This window comes from Lonchura striata, chromosome 7 (assembly GCF_050655825.1).
Source record: "Lonchura striata isolate lonStrDom1 chromosome 7, ASM5065582v1, whole genome shotgun sequence".
NCBI classification, from domain to species: Eukaryota; Metazoa; Chordata; class Aves; order Passeriformes; family Estrildidae; genus Lonchura; species Lonchura striata.
The window spans coordinates 3,564,983-3,588,104 of NC_140709.1; the positions used below are offsets into that span (position 1 = coordinate 3,564,983).

Genomic DNA, 23,122 nt, shown 5'->3' on the forward strand with positions numbered 1-23,122 from the left:
GAAATAACAATAGCCCAGAGGAATAGTGTCTGCAAAGAAAAAGTCAAGAAACAACAATAAAACACATTTTGTTGGACTAAACGAGCAGTAGATAGAAGAGTTTGGGTTTTAAACCATGTTCTGCTTCATAAGTGGAGGATCTGGGGCTGGTGCAGCCCCATGGGAGCAGCCAGGGTGCTCTGAGGGATGGGGGATGCAGCAAAAATCCCCCTAATAAAAGGGTCTTATCTGTAGCTGGCCCGTTTGGGCACATTAACATCTGAAAAAATAAGTTTTAGGATCCCAAGGAAGTTTCACTGCCATTAAAAACAGTCATTAGAACAGAATATGGATACTGCATAGACTGGGTTTGGTATCAAAACAATTCATACACAAAAATTCAAAATAGACACCTTCTTGTCACAATATCTTTTTTTTTTTTTTTTTTTTTTTTTTTACAGAGCACTAAAGCAAGGAGGATTTTAGCACAGTTGTTTTTTAACTGTGTCACTTGGCTCTCTCCCTGATTAACCGTGGGGCTGGGAGGGTTTGCTCCACCACAGGGGCCACATGGTCCTACTACAGTTCAGACCCTCAGCTCTTCCAAGACAAATCACAGTGCTTGGATTAGTTTTGAAGTCTGTAATTTACTTTGCTGTTATTATTATTAAACTTGTATTTTTCATTCAAATGCATGCCAGCACCTTTAGACTCGTTTTTAAAAACAAAAGTAATAGGTTTAGCCACAGGAAAATTTGATCAAACAGAAAAAAGTCTCAACTAAAACTTTTTAATGACTACCTGGGAAGGCAGGAACAGACAAAATTAAAGTATTTACTCACTTCTGGTAGTGGAAGTCAAGCTACTTGCCAATTCAAAGGCACACATTAAGACACACACTCCCTTACACTGAGTTTACACCTTAGATTAACTTCTCTGGGGATTTCTGGGTGTAATCTTTTTAAACAAAGGGCTAAGGGGGTTCAGTGGTCCTTCTCTCTTGGTCTACATTTCTATCTCCCCTTGCCTCTATTCTGGGGGAGTTCTCAGTCCCTGCCTGGAGCACAGTGGGCCAAATTTGGTGTTTTTATAGGACAAGAGAGCTGGCAGGTGATGCTGCCAGTCACCAGCCAGAAGGGTTTTTCTCTGGGAGTGTCTGTCCTAGAAAGGAGAGGGACACTAAAAAAGGGATTGCTAAAAGCTGTGCTGGTTTCAGAAATGGGGAAAAAGCCTGAGAAGGGCCATCACAGAGTGACATTAATGAGATGGTGTGGTCTGGGATGGGAAAAAAGCTTTTCTCTGCCTCTTTTCCTGAGCAGATCTGCACGTTGCAGAAGCCAGGGCTCCCTCACAGAGCTCTGCTGAAAGGTAACACAGTGCTGAGGATCTGTTATGAGTTATTCCAGTCAGGAATGTCTGGCTTTTTATGGTTATTTTAATTGGTGACAGTACTCACTGCTTAAAGTACTCAATCTGGCACTGAGGTTCCCCCGTGTCCTGCTCCATCCTGAACACTCATCCTGTCTCAGGGCAGCTTTCTCATCCCTGTCAGAAGCTGCTGCCCCATCACTGTCCTTGCTCAGGCATTATCTGGTCTGGTCTGTGTAACACCAGCCCAGGGAAAGCACTGACATATTTCACCAGAGATTAATACTCAGGCTGCCTGTCCAGAGAGCATGGGAAGTTGATAAGTGCAACAAGTTTTAAAGCAAACTTGAACTCAACCTTCTCTTTTTATATATTTTGTTTACACCAGTAACAAGCAGTTCTGCCTCTTCTTTGGTACATAAAATAGGGTTTATATCAGTGAGAAAGCATCACTGCCAAACTTGTGGGCCTGACAAAGGAAACACCTTTACACAACTTTTCTTCTAAGCATCTCACAGAATTCTACTACCAAGAGCAGTCTTTACTTTGCAATACTTGTAGAAGATCATCATCTTTATGCAGGATGACTTAAGATGACTTCATTTGCCAAAGGACAAATGAATTAACAGCAGTAACAACATCAGTGTCTGTTGGCCACTGATTTATACACAGCCCTCCCAGTCTGCTGGGCAGTGAAACTTTGGTGGCCTTAAGATCTACTCATGTCATTTTGCATAAGGCATGGAAAACAAAGCCCACAAGAGTCACTCTCTCCTGTTTTGATGGAGAATCAGGAGCTAAGGCCACTGGTGCTCACCAGAGTACTTGTCTTGGCTCCCTTTCGTTTTACAGATAAAGAATAACCACAGACTAGTGAAGATGAGCAGCCTCCTTCACTTAAACTCAGAAAAGGGGAAGAAAGGCGAGCTCATCAACTGCTGTCTCCAGCTTCCTTCCTCACCCATCCCTCTCAACCTTCTCCTCCTTGCATTGCTCCCACTCCTTGCTCCACTTCCCATCCCTTTCCCACTAGCAGGGCTGTTGCTCATCCATCCTATCGCACCACATGGAAAAATCCTTATTTTTTTTCTTTCCCAGATTAAACATACAGAAAGACATGACAAGCCCAGGGGGCTCCCACCTTGGGGAGGAGACAACTGCCAATCACCCAACCAGCAGAAAGGCAGTTGGAGGTTGAAGCTGGGATCATCCCAGTTTACATCCCAGTTTACATCCATGGCTCCCAGCCCTCATTCCTCGCTTTGCCCTGCTCAAAACCAGCCCACGTGTTGTGCTTTGCCAGAGCTTGGGAGGCTGCTAACCCCCGGCACAGGTCATGGGGAAAGGACTTTCCTTTCGTCCCCGCAGGCAACTTTTGGCAAAGAAAGGCCAGGGAATAATCACAAGACAGTAGTGACTCACTGTTTCTGTCAGAGGAAAGAATTTCTGCTGCCCAGTGCTCCTCTTCTCCCACCTGGCATCACCACCAAAACCACCACACCGACGAGCAAGGAGGTTATGCAAGGCTGTGAGGCCAGAATATTAACTTGCAAAATTCAGGAATGGTGGGAAAGGGCTGCCAGCTTGACTGCATCAGCTTCCCTGGCCTGCTAGGAAAAATAGGTCAAGGTTTTCCAAGGTGACCAACAATTTTGGATGTCCAACTTTGTGCATGTTTAAAAAAAAAAAAAAAAAAAAGTAAAAAAATTATTATTTTGGAAAAAAACTCTAATTGTCTGTCACTGAGCGGGGGGAAAAACGCAGCCAGACAGCTGCATGTTTCAAGGTCCTTGCGGTTGAGCACCCCAGAAAAAACAAATTACCTTGAGACAGAAGCCCCTGAAAAAAAAAAAAAAAAAAAAAAAATTAAGAAAAGTCAAGCACAGTGTAAAAAACAACGAAGGAAAGCCCGTGGGTAAATAAGTAGTGGGAGCTCACAAGAGCACGGCTCAGGATACATGTGTGCTTCTACTGCGGGAGAGAGAACAATTGAATTACGAGGAGCTCTTAAGCAAGTAAAGTAAACATCTTTTGGCAATTTAGCGCTGCACTTTGAAGCGTGGCGATGTCATACAAATGGTGAACTAGCACGGACACCCTTCTGCTGGCTAGTTTGTTTAACATGGTGAGCCGGGAGTTTTTTTGGAGCGCAGCACTCTTTTATGAGCTCACGGGCTGGAGGAGGGAAAGTGTGGACGGAGCAGGAGAGAGATGTTTGAGCAAAACTGGAGCTGTGGGAAGCAGCAGCAGAGGGAAGGGAGCCCTGCAGCATCCGGGGGGCTGCCACCATGGGAACAGACCCTGAGCATCCCCCCCACGGGAACAGAGATGGGGAGAGAGAGAGAGGTATGGGGTGAGGCGACAGGGATAATCACATGAGTGGGGTTAATTGCTATAAATATCAAGAATCAAATCAATATGTCAAGATGTGTGTTCCACTTTTCACATATATGCGGCACGTAAATGAGAAACGGAGAGAGAGGGAGGAAGAGCTAGAAAGAAAAAGGAGAGACTACTAAAGAAATAAGCCCCCCTGTACAGACAGCCTGACGCCAGATGGCTTCTTCTAATAAATATTCAACCTTAACTCAGTTCCCATGTAACTTTGTTGTAAAGCTGCCAGCACACCCACACAGATCTGGGCCAGCAAAATGATTACAGTAGTACAAACAAAATAGTGCAATAGAGGAAACAGGCAGACAGGGTCCTGTATACAGAAAGACAGAGCTGTAAAGATGTGAGTTGATGAACCTTTAGATTTAATACTGAGAAATTTGAAATAATGACTTGGGCAGAGGGGAGAAAAAGCCTTGGTATGAGGGGGAAACACGCCGACTTATTTTTTCCTTGCTGTTGCTTTTATTGTTGGGAATACAGAGAACATCGTTCTGCTAAGACAGCAAATGAGGCACTATAAATCAGTTGCTCTTCTGCATATTTTCTGCATTCATCTGGAATTCGGATACCTTCCCTGAAATCACAGCCCAGCTTACATTTCCGCTGTCTCTTGTGCTCACACGGGGCACCCGTTAAAAAGGGAGATTTTGTGCGTGACATTTTTTATAGTAATTGGGAAGAGAAAGGGGAGGTTTGGTATATTATTCTTAAGAAAACACTGGCACAGTGCTCAAAAACATGCATTTCAGTTGTGCGAGTGTTTTTGCCCCGAGCTCTTTAATTTCAAAATTGGATTATGAGGTCTGAATATCAGAACACACCATGTTGGCAACCCCAAAACTATTTAAATAGGACCTTGACCAAATCATGATCTTGTGCTAAGATTAGGAGCAGGGGAAAAGCAATGAGAAAGGACATGCTTTGCAGAAAGATTTCTATTGATGAAATGACGGAAGAAAAAATATAGGTATTAGAAATTAAATTTTAAAAAGTGCTAAGGATTCATCCTATTGATTTATTAGCTCTTTATGTAGAATATCTTGAGTTTAGAGGCTTACCTAAAATTACCTGTTGTTGTTTAACAACCACCTATGAGCCAGGAATAGATCAGGGAGTTAAATTATACATTTACTTTGGTTGAGAATGAATCAACATGAGGCAAAGCTCTTCCTTCTCAAGAACATAAACTTTTGGTGTTAGAACATGTGATGTGCTCCTGGAAAGACATTATTTTGCATGATACAGAGGAGTATAAATAGAATTAATAAGACAGAAATGAAAAAAAAAAAAAGAGGGGTGTAGGCTGAACGTCAGAAAATATTTCCTGGTTTGTGAGAGTCTCCCTCTGCAAAGCAGATCGACAAGGAGATGCAGTAGGCTGTAGAGTCAGGCTTTCACCACTTCCCTCGGGAGATTGTCACTGGAGGTTTTAAAAACAAAGCTGAACTCAGCACTAGTAAATATGCTGCAGGGAATAACCCTGTGTTGGGCAAGATATGGACAAGATCAATTAACAGATCTCTTCTATGTCTACTTTCTATTATTTTTGACTGCTGGGAAGAAAACTTTGCTAGAGAAAAGCCTGAACCTCCCTCCACCCCCTGCCTTTTCTTTTTTAAAGAGAACAGGCTCGCTGGCACTGCAGGCTCAGCTCTGCTCATTCCAGCAGCGACATTCTCCCACCACTTTTCTTCTGCTCACCCTCCATCCCCACTCTTATTGAGAAACCCTGCAAAGAATTTCCTGGACAGAAAAGAAAGGGGAAAAAAAAAAATATCTGAATCACTCTTATTTCTGATCTTTCCAGACCCTTTATAATATTCATCTATTCTGAGCAGCATTTGACACTTCCTTCCCACCCACCCCTATTAGGAATCAGCTGTGGGTTGCCTCCTTGCGCTCCTTTTCTCCAGCCTCAAGGTGCACATTACAATTCTATTCTTATTTCTTATCCAGAGCACGATAGCATCAAACGAGGGAAGGAGTCTGGGTGAGCTCCACGCCTGAAGAAATGCACACCTTTTGTTTATGGCAGCAGGATGAAAGCCACGAGCTGGAGCTGGACACAAATCTGTCAGCCCTTGGGAAAAGAAGCTGCTAACAACGGCAGCGCCGAGTGCCCCAGCACATCAAACAATCCCTCATTGGTTATGCTGGCTTGAAGTTCAACATTTCTCTGCTTACCTTAATAAACCAGGCCTGAAAAATCACTGTATAAAGCACAGAGGTGCTTAGAGGTACAAGGGCACCACTTAGATTCCTTCGGCGCTAAGCTTCATTCTGCAAACAAAATTGAATCAAAATTAGAGCTAAATTCAATTTAAATCCTCCACACACACTTTTTATTTTAAAAAATGCCAGATATTGAAGGAAATAAAACCAAAGTATGTGTATTTCTTTCTTGTGGAGAGGCAGAGAGATGAGCCCATGGCTAAGAGCAGCATTTCCCTGTGGGCTGGGGTGCCACGGCGTGACCACACAGTCACACAGCACAGTCCCTCTGAATCAACACACAGACTCTGATTTTTACATTCACTTAATAATTTCTACTACAAGTTTCTATTAGGATTATTTCATTCAGAAAAGGAAAGAGGCAAAGGAACACCAGGAGAAAAAGATCACAGAGAAAATTAAACAGCAAAGAGACCTCGTCAGAAAGAAAATTATGGACACACAAGGTTCTGCCCCAGCCTCTCTACGTCCTCTCCACTGCCAGTCCCACTGTCCCAGGAGAGATGCCACAGCCTCACTGGCAGGCAGGGCTGAAGCAAACCTCAACTCTCCATGGCTTCTCAGCTAAGCACCAGAATAAATCAAATAAAGGCAAGAACACGGGAAGAGATGAAATGTGGTCTTGGGGAGAGAAAAGGGGAATGAGGAAGGAGCTCTGGATTTCCTAGAGGCAACCAGGACACAAACAGAGTAGGAAAACTTTCCAGTGAACCACTTTTCACTGCTTTTGTGTGCAGCTTGGGTTGGATCTCCCCGTGAAGTCCTCGCCCATGTCCCATCTCCTCCTGCCATGGAGCAGAGAGGGCAGCTTGGACCCAGTGCAGCCACAGTGGCCAGGGGAGTAGAGAGACAAGAGCACAGAACATCCTGAGCTGGATGTCCGCAAGGATCACTGCACCCAGCTCCTGCAGTGCTGGAACCCAAGTCCTCCAAGGCTTCCAGCTGGAAAGAAATTCTCAGGATCACTATCCCAGTGAGAAGCTGGTCATGGTCAGCTTCTCAGCTGTGGAAGAACCTGGACAAACACTTTGCTGCCATTCAGGTTGTGAGGGTGCCTGTCTGAGGGATCACTGTGCTGACACGCTCAGCACCCTGCTGGAAACCACCAGAATTCATCAGGAAGGCATGCAGCCGGTGCATTACATCCACATAATGCAACTCCCATCACACGGGATTTCTTCAGACCAGTGTACTCACCTGGCTGGAGCAGCAGCAAATCTCACTATTGCAAATAAATTAAAAAAAAAAAAAAAAAAAAAAAAAAAAAAGGGAAAATAAAACTGGTCAAACTTGAATTTTTTCGCAAAATTTGGTGCTGTCTTTGAAACACAGGCAGTGGTTTTGGGCACGAGACTGAGCAAAATGCATTGTTGATGCTCTCAGCCATTAGTTTATAAATTGAATAAGATAGATGTGTTCATTCATATGAACTAATGTAGTTTTTCTTATGAAGGTTTCATATTATACAAATCCATTAGCATATTTACAAATTAATCTTCCCTTAGGAAGAAAAAAGATCAAAGATTTACAGAAGGAAGTGCTTTATTACTTTTAAACTGCCTTTTTTTTTAAAAAAGAAAGAGAAAAAGAAATGAAGGGAAATTATGTTGAACCATAAATGTTGCTTTATGACTACTGTACAGCAGCTTTGTGGGAGATTTAAATTTACTAAAGGGCAAGGGGGACTTTAAGCCGTCTATATGAGTTCAGTATTAAAAATATATATACATGACAGGTGCCCATATAAGTTCATGCAGTACAAAATATTCCATAAATGAGCTCATTTATCTGAGTAATTTAAAAAGAGCTTCTGCACAAGGGGAGATATTTAGTATGAATTATAGTCCGTTTACCTTTCATAAGTTTTTTCATCACTTCCCATACCTCCTTTGGTGCTACTGAAAATATCTGTAGTTATCAAGCGTTCTATTCAACCTTGCTGTTCTCTATTCCCAGGAAAGCCCTATTGGTGAAGTGACTCCATGTTCAAGATATGCAGCTTGTAAAGCCTTGCATGCAAGATTATTTCTTCTTCACCAATGCCAGATAAAACAAAATCAGGCTAAAAAATCTTTAATCTAAGCAAATAACTTGAACAACAAAGAGCATTCCAGGTAAAGAAAAAAACTCTCTGGGTTTACCACCATCATTTAGATTTGACTCAGTTGTGAAAGATTCCTCCTTCTATTTTCAAAATGGCTTTGTACTATGGTTGGAAATAAAGAGTAGTAGAGCAGCAAGGAAATTAAATGAGATGCAAACTTTTAATGATTTATTAATAACCACTTTATGAGACATTTCTAACTGCTAAAGAGGAATCAGAACACTAAATGCATTAAGATCTTCAAGGGTGAGAGGTGGAAGGGAGAACTGTTGGAAAGTTATGAAAATAATAGAAAATTTCCAAGGCTAAAAAACCACCTGATAACCAAAGCACATTTTAGGAAGAGCTGCTCCTGCCTTGGGACAGGACTTGCAAATAGATGACCTCTGAAATCCCTCCTAGACATAAGCTTCATACTTCTATGCTGAAATGTTTGAAGATATTTTCCAACATATACCATTAATTTATCTTTTAGTCCTTTAGGATATATTCCAAAGGAAAACTTCAAGGCTATTACTAAGACTACAGTTAAATCACCATTCATGAACAGAATAACACTCATTTTCTCATGATCACTGCACTCACTCAAGTATAAATTCTTTCTTGGAGCTTGCTGAAAAAATGTTAGACTGAAAAGTATCAGAAACATCCACCTTTCCTGGAACATGAGGAACCAAACTGGACTTGTTATCCTACCTAGCCCTCCTCTTCCAAAAAATTCTTCTCCCCCGTCCATCCACATGCCACTTATTCTCATGAAGAGCACACACCTTGCCAAGTTTTGAATGAAGGATATTCCTCTACTATGGAGCCGAATTTTATTGCAAAATCCCTCCACATCCTCCTGTTCCCATTCAGGAGTGCTCTGCCTGAATAACCAGGCAACTTCATCTCTGTGGCTTTCCCCCCGTTTTCCTGAGGGAAGCTCTCCAAAAGGTTTCCCTGTAATAGGTCGTGGGGAAGTTCAGTGTCATTTTTTGTTTTCCTTCAGACGTTGCATTTGGCTATCAGAGTGCTCACATAGCAAACCAGGACTCTTCAATGTCTCAGTCAACCCACTTGGGAAATCAATAAAAGATAAGACTTCCCATGTTTCAGTGCTATGAGGGTTGGCAAATGCTTCTAAAGTGCTTTGAAAACCTGGAAAGGTGCAATGTTCTTATAATGGCCTGAATGCTTTGTAGTTCTACAGAATATTTTATTCCAAAATCTTAAGCTTTTACAAGTAACTAACCTTAACTACGACAGTCCTATGAGATGTCTGTAAAAAAACAATAATGTCAGGGTAGTGCTTAGTCCATCATATCTTAGTCCAAAATACTGACGTCAGACACTGCAATTTATCCTTCATATGATCTATTTGTCCTGCTGAAGTCTACAAAACCTTTCTGTCAGAAAGATTATTGCCAAACCTACTCAGTAGATTAATGCTAATTATCTTAGGGTGGGAATGTTGTGTATTACTCGAAATTTGGCTCACAAAAAGAGAATGAATAAGCAAAGAGGCATGTCCTAGAGGCAGCAGGGGAGAAAACAGTAACTGAGGTTCAAATATAGAACAAAAATAATAAATATATACATATCTATCACCAGAAAAACCCTTTGACTAATGTTCTCTCAGTCCAAGAGGCATTTAAGGTCAGCACCTTACACTTTCTAGTCATTCCTGTCTCCAGCCATCACCACCTTGTTAAGGATACTGACTGCCTCACACATGTGAGAGGAAGTTTGGCACCACAAGTTTTCCAGGTGAAAAAGTGTGTCATCAAAGAAGAAGAATTACAAGTCATTAAACTGGAGTGCATGCTGTGCATGCCTCTTCAATTCAATATATGGAATTAAGAAGTCAAATGCCTGTGGCATTAAATATGAATGATGAATGCAAGAAATAAAATAAGTAGAAGAGAAATCTATGTGTTTCATTACATGAGGTAGCTGTGCCACTGGCACCTTTTGCTTTTGTATTTTTAAAAAATGGTCTAAGATTAGAAAGCAAAGAAAACTCTGTTTTTAAGGAAATTGATGTACAATTGTAATGAGCTTAAAACACAAAACATTTTCTAATCTGAATTCCATCCTAATAATCTGAAAAGATCACAGAATATGACACTGTATGAACCAGGAATAGAGAAGAATAGCACATACATCTCTCTTCACAACGGACTTCTCAAGGAACAGCCAATATTTAAGGAAAGAACACAAACTACATAAAAAGAGCAATGTCAGAAGTGACACATTATCCCATTTTGAGGCATGTGTCTGACTCCTGTTTAGAATAGGAAGGATAAACAAGATGAGCCACAAAGGCTTCTGTGTGTATCACAAAGCACACGGCATGGGAAACCACTTCTCCCTCTCTCTGACGGAAATGGTTTCTTTCATCTCCGATCAAGTTTCAGAGGTATTTTTATTTATTTACACATGAAGGGCTGTGAACCAAATTCACCCCATCATTTTGTACAATAAACTGAAAAATACATTTATTCAGCAGCCTCACCAAGACACGTAGAGGTTGGAGTTTTGTCCCTCAGGTAGTCGGATGTCATCCACACCCAAGACATCCCTTTGATGAGCACCTAATATTAAGCAAAATTCTAGTAATCCTCTGAATGTGGTAGAACAAGTGACTATGCCCTACAAAAAAGAATTAAGAACAGACAGGTAACATCTAGAGGTGCTAAGAAAGAAAACAAACATTCAAAAAGTTGGTTGAATATTTTTCAGGATGATGAAGATGAGGGAGAAGGAATTCTATGAACCAATCACCAATTTCACCAAAAACTGAGGTGCTTGGAAATAGAATATATTAGTAAGACTGTGTTCATTATTATTTTCTTGGCTGTTTGGTGATTATGAGATTCCAAGACAATTGAAAATTGAATATCAATAAATTCTGATCCATTTTATATTACTTAATAATATTTCCTAAAAGATAATGAAAACAGAAACTATTTGAAGACTAGGAAAAATTTCTGTTCCAAATGAGCTAGTTTTGAAATGCTGACTAAAAGATAACACCCCACTATTGAAAAAATTAAATTTTGTTGATTTTTGAGGATAAAAACACAAATTATATATATGGATAAACACACACAATGTAAATAACTTATACAATGTACTTTGGCACACAGAACATTTGCTGTCCCATACAGTCTCATTCACATTTTCCTTGACTTATTTTTAAGCACAAAATATGAGATGTCTGCATCATGTTATTTCCTTCTCATAACATTGTTGTGTGATAAATCATCACATCCCAATTAGCAGAATCACTATGGAGGAAAAATCAACAATTTGAACCAGACACTCACCAATCCTAGAGGAACTGATATGGGGCTCCTTTAAATCACTTAATACAATCTGGCTTTGTGCAGGCACCTAGAAAGGGGATAATATTGCAATTAATCCCCCAAACTTCTGGTATTGTACATTTTACAGGCATTGTGTCCTTTTATGAATTCAACATGTTTTTTAACATTTAACATGTGCTTTGTTGTGGGAACTGGAAGTTTTCACAGTTTTGGTTTTTTTTCAAAACTGCCATTGTGGAAAGATCACAACTCCACCAGCAGCATCCACCACATCCTTAATATGGTTGATGGAAAAATTCAGGTGGCACAGGGATCTTTGAAAATTTCAATCTGAATTATTTTTTTTAAATAAGATTTCTTTCCTCCAGTGCCAAAACTGAAAATGATGTAAGTGCAAAAATCTCTGTAGTAAATTAGAGATAAAAGAATAAAAGAGTTAAACGAATATATTTTTCATGCTTGAGGGCTGTGTGTTTAACAGTTTTCTAACTGTTCATTCATTTATATAAAAATACTTTGGTTATTATCTACTTGAGTTGAAATTAGATATTTAATTGACTGGAGGGAATGAAATCCACTCACTTTTAAATAAAGCAATGATTTAAAAATATTCCTGTAAAGTGATTTGTAAGACCACACTAGCACTAGTTCTTGGCACACGTCCTTGTCTGTGTATATATTTTAAAAGCATGGTTGTTTTTACAAATGTAGTACTGTGAGAGCTAACTTCTTCAGAAACATGTTTATCTTAATTAGGAAAGTCAACAGACTTCTAATGGGAAGAAATGCGTATTTTTCTCTGTGGTATCTAAAGCATCAAAGGCCTCGTTCTCATGCCAAACCAATCTTCCTTCCTGCCTGCCTTTCAAACCCAGGTGATTGCAGACAGCTGAGCAGACATTTTCCCAAAAGCTTCTATTGACCTGGCTCCAGTCCTTTCCCGTGCTCTGTCTCCTTTTCTATCCGCGTGTCACTTCTCTTTCTCTTTCTGTGTATTTGTTGTATTTTTGCCCGAGGAAACCTAGGGATATTCATGGCACTGAGGCAAATAATGTGGAATTAAAAACTAAATTCTTCAGGCCTTATCCTAGCAACAGGACCATCACCATCTGTTCAGAGGACAGGACTGCCATTATCCGCTGCATTCTTTGTACGTACTCCATCACCTGTGAGGGGAAAAACATTGCCCCTTATCCTGGGGTCTTTGTTCAAAAACAAAGTTGTCTGCTTCTCTCTGGTACCCATACATTTCATAAATGTGATATACAGTACCATTGGAAGGGATTAGGCAGCAATAAAAAGCCTTAAAAGCTTAAAAGGAAAAAAAAAACTAAAGGGAGGACAGCTGCATGATAAACAATAAAAGCAAATATTGTTCAATTTAAATAAACAGTTGAGATTAATTAGTTAAAGTTCATACACATTCTTATATCTACTACCAATATCAGTGATGCATGCACCACACCTTTCATTTTGGGAGAATTAAAGCAGTACTATTCCTAATGTTGTTAGGAATTTAGCGTTTTTTTTTTTTTAATAATTGATTTGAAATCTTTGTTCCCCAGTGTGCTGCAAGGCCATTTTGGCTGCTCACAAACACATCTGCAGCTGAAGTCCCAAAATACACCAACAAAAACTGATGGGCTGCACACCTTTTACCTCATGAAAACATGAAGTTGCTCAAAGAGGTAAAATTTAATTTGAAATCCTCATCTTTTGCCCACTAACAATAGTATTCCTTATTCCTCATTTATTTCTGCTTTGAATACTTGAATATGGGTAAAAGTTCATAAAGAAGAAAGAGGTAAAAAATGAGGGAATTAAAAGAAAAAAAAAATTCCTGGAAATCAGAGCAGCAGCCTTGACCTCAAATTATGTTTTCAGTTTAAAATCATAATTTATAAAAGCTGGTTGACTGGCTGTCTCTGTTGTTTTTATGCCACTTATAAACAAAGCTGCAGTCATATTTATTTCTCAGGGCTTACAGACACATTTGTGGTGTGCAGCTTGGCAACACAAACTGGTAACAATTTGCCTGCTCCCACCAAATTTCCAAAGGGCTCAGACCATCCCACAACAGCCACAAATCTGAAGGTCCAAGGATGCTGACCCCCTCCTCCCCAGGGAATAAAAGGGCAGAGCAGAGCCACCTGCCCTAACCACCCTCCTCTTCTTCTGCCCAAGTGATGCAAGTAAGGATGGAAATCCATAGCCTTAGATTTGCAAGGGAAATTCCTCTGCTTCCCACATTTTTCCCCAAGTTTTGGTTTTTTTTTTTTTCCAATTTATTTGATTATCTTAATTGCTTCTGCTTTTCTGCAAGCTATGGGGCTGACAGGTAAAGTTTGCCACCTTATTGTGGATCACAGAATTTCCTAGATGGGCATTCAGCATCACCTGACCACAGAGGTTGGACCCATCACATCTTCCTTTTCAAGTAAAAAAATGGAGTCAGTTCCGTTTTCTCACAAATATTTACAAGGATTGGAAAAATTCCAAAGGGAGTGAAGAAGAAATAACCTATCATTAAAGAAAAATCACCTAAAGTTTGCCTTAAACAAATAATTTGTTGCATTAATGACTTTCATACCTTGGTATCAAATAAGGGCTAATGATTTACCTCAGCCAAGCAAATACCCAAATTTTGGTGAACAAAATGGTCCAAAGCAGAAATACAGATTTTTTTTCATCTCAGAGTATCTGGGAGGCTTTTTACTATAAAATAAATCATCAGCTCTTCTACAAGCCTGTATGTGAGAGGGGAATCTTCCTTGGAAGCAACAGAGGTCCCTTGGCTCTGGATAGAGGCTGGTGCATTAATTCAGCTTGCTCTGCATCTAGGTGGCCTCAGATAGGACACCACTTTGGCCAAATATGAATATAATTGTGCTTTTGAAATTGCCTCTCAATGGAAAAATCTGTCTCAAATGGCACTACTTCAGTTTTGTCAACACCAACATAAAGATTTATTTTTAAAGCCTTTGAAGCATTGTTTGGATTTTGGCTTTCTTACCGTACTACTAAACTTCTCATCTCTGCATTCCTCCAATATTTCATGAAAGTCATAAACTGTTGTACATATTTACAGACCAGAACGGATGCTGCCTTCCCTTTAGAGAATACAAAAACCTGTATTAGTATTCACAAAATCCTACCACCATTACAAACCAGCCTTTGGCAGAAAAGGAAAGATAGAAGCATTGTTTCATATGGAAAACTGGGGGATGGTGGAGGAAGGGGGAGACTAGAACATAAAGGTACTGAAAGCAAAACTCACATTTCAGTCACAAACTTAAATTTCTAGCACTGCTCGAGTGCAACACAGAGACAGAACTACTGGGCCCTCCATAACTTTTCTAGTTTCAAGGAGGAAGTTTGTAATTTAAGACAGATAAAGAAATCCACTAATTAAAATATTCTGAGATTAATGGCAGCCTCCAAGTATTTTCCTGATTTGACACAATCTAGTAACAGCATAACATAACAATATTTTACGCAATATCATGGGATTGTGTAAAAACAAAGTACAAACTGAATTGGAATTTTGAGGACAACAACAATAGAGTGCTCACAGGCCAGCCCATGGTTGGATTCATCTCTCAGTTTAAATGAATACAGAAATGAACAGAGGAAAACTTGATGTTGAGGAATAAGTGACTTTTCATAAGAATAAAAGTTGTGAAGGAGAATGTTAACAGGCAATAAAGGTTACAAGGTTGGATTGGAAGGGACCGTAAAGTTCATCTCATTCCAGCCCCTGCCATGGGCAGGGACACCTTCCACTACCCCAGGTTTCTCCAAGCCCTGTCCAGCCCAGCCTCGGCAGGGATGGGATGAGGCAGCTTCCTGATGTATTGCCAGGAATTTCTGTTTTACAGGAACATTTTCAAAGCTATATAGGATAGAGATGATAGTTGTGGCTATCAAGCCAAAGCTTAGCTGCTGGTGTAGTGTGTAAGCATAATGATAATGGGGAATGGTAAGGACATTTTAAAAGCTCCAGCTTTGATTCACATCTCCAAGCTGCCCAGCCAATTACTAAGAGAAGAGGTGGGAAAAATAAATAAAAAGCTCTTATTGTCTTGTGCTTCTTCAGATAGACCTGATAGCCCTGTAGATTAATACAGCTAGCAACCAGTAGCATGAAAAAGGAGCAAACAAAGGTAGAAAACCATTAATTATCGAACTGGTTTCACTGAGAAGGCCACAAATACAAGAGCAAATCATGGGGTTGGAATCTTCGATGACACACTTGGCCCATGGGCACTGGTAGTAGGATTTTAGCTTTTATGTTTCATATATCATTTTATATTATAATTTCATATATGATTATGTAATAATCCTGCAATTCTTTTGTGTATAACTCTAAATGCCATATAGTGTTAACTGCTGTCTTGAGATTTTGTTTAGACAAAACAATTCCTCTCTAGGCCTGGGAATCAAGGACACCTCACTGTCTCAGGTCTGGAAAAGTATAACAAAAGTGAGATAGGGAGGAGCAAACTTGGGGTAAATTACTTCATTACCTGAAGCTGTAATTGGAAGATTAACCCACAATATGCAAATGGACCAAACTTATAAAAGCGTGAAAAACTCGTGACCCGCTGTCCATTTTGGATGTAGCTCTTCAGGGAGGGTTCATCCACCCTTAATGCACCTGAAGGCCCTTCAATAAGTATATCCACTTTTATTCTCTTAGTCTTGTGTGGGCCCTGTTGTTAGGGGAGCCCTAGACAGGAGCAGTGGTGCCAGGGCAGGGGAAGGTGGGAGCCCAGCGAGGCAGGGCTCGCCGCTGGAGCGGGGCTCTGCAGAAACGGCTCCTGTTGCTACTGCTAATGATGAATACCATATGCTTGGCTCTTGCTGTTACAAAATAAGTTACGTTACTGCTGCCTGAGAGTGAATCAACTCTTTTCTTTCATTAAAAATAGACGTTTGTGCCCATTCATGTTTCCTCGGCGCTAGTACACGGGCAAAAATGCTTTGTAAAAAAAATCTAAATATCCTCCAACTGTAGCTTTCTTCTGCCTTTCACTACATCACTACCTTGTCCCATTTCAGATACAGCATCCCATTTCCCAGACAGTAATCCTGAAACAGAGAAGAGAAAGAATTGATGTGATCATTCATATAATTATTTTTCCTTCTGTTACTTTGAATCATTTAAATTCACTGTTTAAATTCACTTAAAACACAACTTGTGATTGGCGGCCTTGATTTGGGAAATCCTTCTTTAGACACAGGAAAAAGATTGCTGGAGACATCTAATTTTATTCAGCCTCCCACTATCTGAGAATCAGCTTTTTTATTAAAGTAATTTTGGCCACCACTTACTAATTTATCAGTGGAAAGGAACCTCTTGGATCCACTTGTTTTTATTTATAGCTTCATATACAAACAACTTACTTTGTGATTTCACTAAAGGCAACCAAATCACAGGACACACAATTAATTTAATTAGGATGAATCCTGTAGGCCTATCCACTCAAATACCATAGGAATATTTTAAGGTTTCATAGTTTTAAACTGTTGCCTTTGCAACTGCATACTCTGTGATGTTGTGAAATGGAAAAATATTTTGTATTTATTTATGTTTTCAAATAAGCATCCCCCTCCATTTTACAGGCATATTAGCATACACATACATATGTTGACAGCCCCTATCTGCTTTGTGGATGCTCAAACACAAAAGCAGAGATTTAAGATTTTGACACATCTTTTTCTACTTTTGGGGTTTTGCAAAGATCAGTTTTCACCAGTCAAATGAAGCAAAGGTCCTGAAGAGCAGCACAGTGTCAGTGCAGGCAGTAGGGAGTGACACAACTGAATGCCACAAAAGACCCCTTCTTCATACTTCTGACAAAACAAACCTGCATATTATTTCAAAGCTTGCTATAAAAAGAAAACTTGAAAGATAAAAAAAATAATAAAAGGCTGGCAACAAGCCTTTAAAACGGAGACAACCTTTGCAGCACCTCTCCCTGTTTATACTATGCCAAAACAATTTCCTATCCACCTGTCCATAAAAAACGATAAGAGCTAAGAGTATCCAGTAATTGTGAATTGGAGTCACAGGGAAAACGAATACTTTGGCACACAGCCTGTAGGAAAAAAGCACACAATGTATTACTTCCCTCTTACGTGTAACAACTACAGGGGATCATTTTCATGCACTTCAATAGGCCACTGTTAATGATCAGCAGTTGATTGGCCAAATTAACCCCAGGTCTACCTCCAAAATGATTATGATTGCATATTATAATTAACGATGACACTAAGGATATTAGGCTCAGAAGGGGTTTTGTTTGTTTGAATGAGTGATGGATCATTCCATTCAAGGGTAGATGTTCGTGGCATGCTTTGGGTTTATGCATTTCCAGGAAACCTTGGAGATAATCTCATGGCTGGTGGTAATTCTGGAGAAATGAGAAAGGGAGGGGGGTCCCTTCTGGATTTTAATCTTATTTCTTCCCTTATGGAATGGAATTAGCTCAACACTTCTTGGTTGAACTCTAGTCTATCATTTTAATTAAATGTAGCTAAGGAGCCATTGTGAAGTCTAGATGGGAGTAATAGGTTGGCAAACTGAATGTCAGTGCCTAAAGGCAGCAAGGAATGTCTGCAGCAGGTATTTAAGGCCTTAAAGACAGGTTTTATACATGTCGATGCACCAAGAAGAAAAGAGAGGTCTAAATTCCCAACCTAATCCAAGCCCTGACCCAAAAATTTGGGAGTCTGAGTGACCACTCATCTAAATCTTATCTATTGTCAGCCACTGTCCCAAAAATAAACCAGCACCTGAAGTCACATCCCTTGAATTTAATAACTCTTGAAATTTGGCTCTGGTTTTAAAATTTGAACACAATCACTTTGTTTTTGTCCTCTTACCCTCTTCCTACCTGGAAAGATGAACACCTCTAAGAGCAGTGTAAAAATCTGGGGTTCTGAGGCTGAATTACTGAACAGCCCCAAACACAGAGCTGGCTTCACACTCCAGCACAGAGGTGACACACATTGCTGGAAGGAGTTGCTGCAGAAGGCTCTAGAAACCTGAAATACAACATGATTTACCTTTCAACCACCTTTCCATTCATGTTTAAAACCTCCAGAGTGAAGGGGAAAAAAAAAAAGCCTAGCTAGAGGCAGGGCTGTGGCTGACTCGTTCCTGGACAAGCCATTCAAAGCAAAGTTTGGGCTTTTTCAAAATAAGCTGCACCCTCTTGATCCAAAAGCAGAGACAAGTGAACAAGAGACATGGCCCCTGAGGTAGCCTTTGCACTTCTCAATGTGATATTCCTTGAAAATCTGCCACCTCAGCCTCAAAATTTTTAAATCAACACACATCCTGAGAGTGTGCAACATATCTGTTGATGGGTTGTAAAAATTATTCAGTGTGTGTGTTATTGCATGTGCAAAGCATGATCTTCAGCACTGGATTTATCAAGAGATTTATGCATGGTTTGGAGAGAAAAAGCAACCTTTTTTTTTTTCCCTATTTTCCCCCTCAACATGTAGCTGATCTCCATGTGTAGCTACACAGGAATTCCTTCTAATGTCATGTAAGAGCAGATTAAAAGTCTTTTCTCTGCATCCATCAGGTACAAATTTGAATACTCAGATCAGGAGTTCAAAACTGATATTTGCCACAGAGAGATTTTGGCCTAGGAGATAATTACCCTTTACCTGTTACTGGAAAGCTGATATTAATAACAATAATCTCTCTACCCATAATTCCATTCTAACTGTACATCACGTATGGAAAAACAAATATTACAGTGGAAAATAATAATGTTAAGCTGGAGTAAATGTTCATTTTCATTCTTTTCATATTTACTTTTACACTTTAGTATTCATATGGTAATTTATACCTACAATTAAAATAAACTAGAGGTTTATGAGGCAAAATACAAATTGTGTGTTACTTACTGTTTATTTCAGTTTTTTCATTCTTCTAAGTGCATTGTTTTTCATAAATATATAGGTATATATGTACAGGTATTTTTGTCCTCTTATATAGCCTAGAAATAAACATCATAATTACTTTACCTCACCAATTTTTCCACTGCTAAGATCTGTCTACCTATGGTTTTAAATACAGCAGCTACTTGACAGAGTATATTGATGGGCTTTAATCACTGCTGAACATTTCCTGTCTGTTTGTAGGCACTCAGAGAAACCCAACGGGCATCATTTACAAGAGTCCAAACTGAAGAGATTTGACAGGATGTCACAGGGAATAATCCAAGAATTATGAGGGTAAAAACAGATATTGAATAGCACAAACCAGTGCAACCCCAGCAGTTTAGCAATGCCTGTAAAACCAGAAGAATCTCTTACCAACATGACATAGTTAGAACAAATTATTTAGGCAATCTCTGTGGAAAGCTCAAACAGTACTAAACTCCAACTGGAGCACAGTTTGAGAGAAGGAGAGAGAAAAACCACCGATGTCCCAGTGGTTCCTCATTTCTCAAAAGATGATGCAATAAAACCTTGAGAGCTATTAAAACTACACTCAAAAAAATTGGTAGAAAGACATTTCCATTTTCTTGTTAGAAGTTATTTATAAAAAAAAAAAGTTATTCAACTTTCTTCAGTGTTTTTTGGCTCACATAGGAACAGAAATCATAGTACATGTTGGAAAAGATCCTATTTGCTACTCCAAGCCCAGGAACTGCAGATGAGCTGTTTGCATTGAGGCAATTCTGCCTTGCTTTACCTGGGCACTCCCTTCCTCGGGGATCCAGAAGCAAAGGCCCAGGTGACATGGAAAGGCCACATCTGTCCAGATGTGAACGCTGCACACGTGCAGCAGCAGCAGAGGTGGTGATTTGGCAGATGGGAGCTCACAATGGGACCAAGCATCTCCGGGAAAGGATCCAGGTCGGAGAGGTGACAGGGGAGCTCAGGAGCAGGGGGTGATGGGGAGAAAGAAAACAGGAAAGAAAAAGCAGTTGACAAGAGGAATGCTGACTCTGAAAAAAAGAGTCAGAGGAAGAAAAAGGGGAGAGAAAGCCAACATGAATTATATTGATTAGGGGATATGAACACCACTAGAAAATAATATGAGCTGGGGACATTATTACTCCCTGTGGTCCCGAGAGCTTCACCTTCCCATTTACAGAAACCTGCATTCCTTGACTGCAGACTGACAGGGAGCAGGTGAAAGGGAAAAGGTGTTGAAGGACTGGGAGGAGGGAAAGTGGCTGCAGAGATGCCTTAGAAAAACTGGGTTTTGACAGGGTGCTATGTATAAATTCAGCACAGAAATGCCCTTGACAATGTCTGGAGTGAGCCCCCAAAAAAAGTCCTCCTTGTGTGCTTACAGTTCGATTCTCAGCTCAGCAAGTTGCTAAGCCAGGGCTTTGGAGAAGGGAAGTTGATTCCTCTGGTAATGAAAAATGCCTGTGAGGAAGGAGAAGACATACGTGCATTGTGAAGAAAAAAGACCACAGCCCCTGGATTTATTATATACATAATAATTAATAATGACCCAATTTTTCCTATTCCAGATTTCAAAATTCCTAACTCACTTTAATTAAGTTCACTCTAAAAATAGGATGCTGTAGAACAAAGAACTTTTTTACTACTTTAAAAATGAAAGCTTACTCACTAGTTAGGATTTTCCCAGCTCCCCTTGCTTTGGTACAAAGAGCTATTATGACACGATATAAATGCGCTATCAATGGGAGACATTTTTAGATAAAACTTGATAATGTAACATTTACTGATTCCATCTGTCAAGACAGATAAAGAGAGTGAGACTTCATAGCAAAACATGCAAGAAACGTACAGGCAGCAACAAAAACACGCGCGGGCAGTGCAGACCCCACTAGTGGACCTGCAATCTGAGTTAAATTTTTTTCCCATAGACACAGGGCCCACTTTCTACACCAGTATTGTTCTATGATCTCCAGTTTCAACAACACAATTGCATATATTTGACAGCATTCAGAGCTTATTTACATTATACATTTTTGAAGCTCCTCATTCTGTCTTCTGCCCACAATTTTATTAAAAAGCAATATGGGGCTATCACAGCCAGTCCAATGAGATCTGCTTTCCTGAGGTCCATCAGCACCAGTGGCCTCATAAACACATCTCAGAAGCCTCACATTCTCCTTCTGAGCCACAAACCTTATTTAAACTCTGAGCAAAGACCAGCATCCCCAGTGAAGAAGAGCAATTGCTCTTCAAACAACTTTTGTAAATGCTTCCTGTTCCAAAGAAGGAGTGCAGAGTTTGCTTAGGTGAAAAAAAGCAGATAGACTTCCCCATGCCCTGCTTTGGTTCCAAGATTTCAATAATGAACAGGGGTGTGCAAAGAAATGAGAGCACTGGAAGTGCCAAAGGTATCCCTTGGAGATGAGAGTATCCTGTTGTCATATAAAAGAACTCTTGAATGATAAAGAAGAGGAGCCCAATTACAACTGGTTCCATGCTAATCTGAACCCAGACTAACTGCAGGCTTTGGAGGGTGTTGTGGTGTCCACAGCAATTAATTCATCTCTTCCTTCCCAGAACACGCTAGGAAATTAATTTCCATTGCTGGAATGAGCTTAGCACTGGAAGATGTGTAAACACTGTTTGGAGTTAGCTGGCAATGCTTCTGAGGTCTCATCTTGGATGCAGAGAAGCAGTGCCTGCCACCTCATGGAGGCTCAGGAGCACCACTGCCATGGAAATCTGCACTGTCCCATGCTTGGCCCTGGAGAATGGAGCTTATCCCAACCTCTTCTTGGGAATGATGGGCACCACCAAGCAAGGAGAAGACTGCAATGGACCAAGCTGGGGCATTTAAACAGATGAACTCAGAATCTTGGTGTTAACATGATATGTTCTTTATGGCCACACAAAGAAACAATTTAAGAACAAATTAAACAAACTAAGAACTAATTCAAAGTGGACAAGCTCTTTTCAGGCCTTTATAAATAAACATTAACACCTCACTATCTTTGTGAGAAGATGGTGATAAGTATGAACTTAGAGGTGCTAAGAAATCTTTGAGGTACAAATGTAAAATGAAGTCTGCTCTGTAAAGTTAAAGTCACATTTTACGTGACTTTGGATTAATTTTCATATGTTTGGGCACTGAAGGCCTCCTAAAACCATTTTCACTGGAGCTTGAATTCTAGCTAATGAGAAGAATTTTACATGCCAACAATCTTAGACTGTTCAGAAGTATTCTAATTATCTTTTTTTATTTTGCTTATATGACTAACTTTTATAATTGTGTACAGAAAGATCACTAAAATTTTAATGCTGCCAGCCTGTGAATTCATTCTGCAAACTCATCCCACCAGATAATATCAGCAAACCAGGAAAAGTGTGAACCTGATATAGAATTTTGGTTATGAGGGGAGATGTATATATGTTTAGTAGAAATCTTCTTTATCTCAAAACATTTCTGAAAATAAGTAATCCTCCTAAATTCTGTTGGAAATCAATTGTTTTTTAGTTTAAAAACAAAACTAGCATGATACAAAGATATCACAATATGCCCTGGGCTAATTTATGAAATTTACACAGATAAATAAATAAAATATTTCTTATCACTGTGGCTAACTCTACTTGTAATCAATCCTTCTTTCTCAGCCTCTGAAGGTTGAAGTTTATCTGTGAGCTTTGCTCACAATGACATTTGCATCACATCCATGGGGCAGAAAGAAGCTTTGCCTCCCCAAACCTGCCCCTGGCGACACTGGACCACTGCAGTGGTCACACAACAAGG

The 23,122-nt window shown here is 39.9% G+C and overlaps 1 long non-coding RNA gene across 14 annotated transcripts in view; it reads right to left on the reverse strand.

The window, feature by feature from the left end:
- LOC146766865 (uncharacterized) overlaps positions 1-15,668 on the reverse strand; it is a 42,534-nt gene extending 26,866 nt beyond the window's left edge. For 12 of the 14 annotated variants that reach the window (XR_014956449.1, XR_014956448.1, XR_014956452.1 and 9 more), the window contains exon 1: positions 1-15,668. This exon is cut by the window's left edge. This is a non-coding gene — a long non-coding RNA (uncharacterized LOC146766865). The other 2 variants (XR_014956454.1, XR_014956442.1) reach the window with 1 other exon arrangement.
- Between the last annotated feature and the right edge of the window lie 7,454 nt (positions 15,669-23,122).